The sequence below is a fragment of the Podarcis melisellensis genome (assembly GCF_964234715.1).
Source record: "Podarcis melisellensis genome assembly, chromosome: 1".
In the NCBI taxonomy this organism is placed as follows: domain Eukaryota; kingdom Metazoa; phylum Chordata; class Lepidosauria; order Squamata; family Lacertidae; genus Podarcis; species Podarcis melisellensis.
This window is the reverse complement of record NC_138528.1, coordinates 120,387,505-120,391,338: the sequence shown is the minus strand read 5'-3', so window position 1 is coordinate 120,391,338 and position 3,834 is coordinate 120,387,505.

Here is a 3,834-nt window from a genome sequence, read left to right as displayed (position 1 = left end):
CAAGAAGGAGGTGTGGTTGAAGGTAGTTCTTATATCCAGGAACAGATTTACAGCCTGTTCTATGTCCTTAGGAGTCGGGGGCGGGGAGAGAAATGGAAAGAAACTGATATTGACAGAACCACCTATCCATACTTGCACCGAGAGAAGACCATTCATTATGTCTACATTGTGTTGCTCTGGTAAAAATACATTAACTTCCTTCCCTGCAAGAAGAAAACCTTTTTCAATTGAGAGAGTAATATAAGTTGGAATGTTCGCATTAAACACTAGGGAAAAAAATAATAATCCCACCATTCAAGATAATAATAAAAAGTTGTCACGTAGCAAATTACTCTTGGCTACCGCTTAATTTTCCACAACATTCAAAAATGAAAGGGTGATTAATACCAAGCCTTCAGATTGCCCTTTTTCTATTATCCACATTCAGCCACAATTATGGCAATAAGGAGACAAGGCAAGAAAAAATAAATTACAGCTATTGAAAAACTGAACTGCATGTGGCACAAAATAGCCACAAGATAACAATCTTGGAGCAGAGTGATGGGTCTCGTATAGAGTTAAGCTGGAATTAACATGTAAAATTATCTGAATTAAAAGTAGCAACGCCAACATTTTCTTGTGAATGGTGCAGGCAAACTAGCAACATCTATGGAAGGGCTGGGGGGAGCTGTGACCCTCCAGATATTACTGGACCTTCATTTCCCATCATCCCTGCCCATTGGTGGTGTTGGCGGCGAGGGCTGGGATGGCGCAACTATATTACACCACTGGCCAGGTCCATTCTCATGGCAAGAAGAGGGGCAGTGGTGGTGGGAGGAATTCCTTCCCCTAGAAGTGGCTGGGCTACTTGCATCTGCAGCTGCTTCCTTGTAAGGAACAATATCTGTGAAGCACCTAAATCAAAGTGCAATAAAATGTTGATGCTGACCTTTAAAGTCCTAAACCACCTCAGCTTAGTATACCTGAAGGAGCATCTCCACCCCCGTCATTCAGGTCCAGCTCCAAGGGCCTTCTGCTGGTTCCCTCACTGTGAGAAGTGAGGTTACAGGGAACCAGACAGAGGGCCTTCTCGATAGTGGCGCCCGCTCTGTGGAATGCCTTCCCATCAGATGTCAAGGAAATAAACAACTATCTGACTTTTAGAAGACATCTGAAGGCAGCCCTGTTTAGGGAAGTTTTTAATGTTTGATGTTTGATTGTGTTTTTAATATTCTGTTGAGAGCCACCCAGAGTGGCTGGGGAAACCCAGCCGAATGGGCAGGGAATGAATGAATGAATAATTAAATGAGGTGTGCCTGAACTTGTGCTCCATAATGATCTCCCAGAAAAGAAATACGGTACATCATGATGTATAAACAGTGAACTTTTAAGCAACCCCTATACATCCAGGGTTAGAGATAATGGTTGCCATATCAAAAGCTCTAGCATCAAAGTAGACTTGAACAATGGGAAACTCTGTTTTAGAAATTTACCAAATTAAATGATACCCATCCATTCTCTCCAGTCTGCAACACCTTGGCTAGAGTTATGCATGCCTGATCTCTGAATCAGAGCCAGCACTAAGAAACTGCCTTTACTTTGTTAAATGAAACCATGTTCAAAATTAACACTGGAAATTTCGAAATATGCTAGTGGCGTGTGAGACAAACACACACACACACACAACCACAGCTGTAGCAGGTGGCATGGTGGGGTGGTGGCACTCACCTGATCTTTCGGCAGCTGAGTCACTGCTGATTAATGGGTGGGAGAGATTGAGGGGTGAGCCAGTGGGGAGGGTGCTGCAGTGCGAACCCACTGGCAGGACTAAACTAACATCCTGCCAGTGCATATGCACTGCACAGAACTCCTGACCACCTTGAGCATTCTCCTCTCTTTCTGGTAAGCAGAAAAATCTCAGCTGTTAGGCTGTCAGGTGAGTGCCACTGTCCCATCATGCTCCCCACTACTGATACACACAGAAAAGGGGCAGGGGAAGACTAGTACCATGTCTTGATGCCTGCTCATTCTGGTTCCCCATGCAATTTGAACCCTGATTGCCTCAAAGCTTTTGCTCATATGAAGAAGCCAAGCGTACACTGGTCCTTTGGCACTAGTCCTTTGGCCTGAGCACATGGATGGAAGTTGTTCGATGGCAGCAAGACTCGTAGGTATTGTCCCACTTCCTCTGCCACGCTTTCTGTAAACATGTGGAAGGGACATGTCACAGGCCTGTAATGTTACAGCCACACTTAGCTCCAAAGTACAATGGTGCCTTGGTTCTCAAATGCCTTGGTTCCCAAACACCGAAACCCCAGAAGTAAGTGTTCCCGTTTTCAAATGTTTTTCAGAAGCCAAACGTCCAATGCGGCTGTCGGCTATTGTTTCCGGGGCACCTGCACCAATCAGAAACCGCGCCTTGGTTTTCAAACATTTCGGAAGTCAAACGGACTTCCAGAATGGATTACGTTCGAGAACCAAGGTACCACTGTATTTGGCGCTTTTGGTTTTGCTATTTATTTTGTGTTTTTGAGGCTTTTTCGGTTAATTTGGTTTTGTGAGTGTGTGGAACCCAGTTCAGCTGATTGATTGATTGTGTGACTGCAGAAATGGATAAAAGTCCCCCCTCCAAACAATGATGATCATCAGATGAAGTAAGATTTTTTTAAAAAAAAAAAAATCTGCAATACTGTGTTATTTATTTTATAGTACAGTACATTGATTATTGCTTTCATTTTATGGATCAATGGTCTCATTAGATGTAAAATTCATGTTAAATTGCTGTTTTAGGGGTTGTTTTTAAAAGTCTGGAGCGGATTAATCCATTTTGCATTACTTTCTATGGGAAAGTGCTCCTTGGTTTTGGAACGGAATTCTGGAATGGATTACGTTTGAGAACCAAGGTACCACTGTACATGTATGAAAGCACCCACTACTAACATTAGCAACCTGTCCAATGCCCTGAAGTCCTCTGCACATCTTAGTCAAAGCTTAATGTAGCATACAGACATTTGGGGAGCTGTCAGGACTATTCACAGATTCTGTTAAATCCCAGCTCCAATTCACCTGGAACTCCACCTCTGAAATTAATTGTCAGGGACTGGACTGAGGAGGAATGGTGGGGGCCACACCCCCTTCTCCTGAACCTTCCTGAGGACAGGAGGACAGCATAGATTTAGAAGAGTGGTTTGCAGAAGGGCATAGTTCAGAAGCTGCAGAGGGGAGAACCTGGGAAATACTGGAAGAGGAACAGCAGGAAGTAGAAGCACCAGGAGAGAGACAGCTGACAGACTCAGTGTCTTTGGAAAGCATTCCTGACCCGGCCTCCCAAAACTAGGTGGGCATTGAGGGTGGTAGAACAGAAAGCTCAGCGACAGAAAGCTCAGATTAGTCGACATAGGGGTGACGTGGATTAGTAGAGATGGAGGGGGTGCGACTTTGCTTGGAGCAACACAGTTTCTAGAGAGAGATGCATTCCTTTGTCTCTCGCTGTGATTATTGAATAAACTAATTGGTGGTAAGGGACGCGGGTGGCACTGTGGGTTAAACCAGAGAGCCTAGGAGTTGCCGATCAGAAGGTTGGCGGTTCGAATCCCCGTGACGGGTGAGCTTCCATTGCTCGGTCCCTGCTCCTGCCCACCTAGCAGTTCAAAAGCATGTCAAAGTGCAAGTAGATAAATAGGTACCACTCCAGCGGGAAGGTAAACGGCGTTTCCATGCACTGCTCTGGTTTGCCAGAAGTGGCATAGTCGTGCTGGCCACATGACCTGGAAGCTATACACCGGCTCCCTTGGCCAATAAAGCGAGATGAGCACCGCAATCCCAGAGTCGGTTACAACTGGACCTAATTGTCGG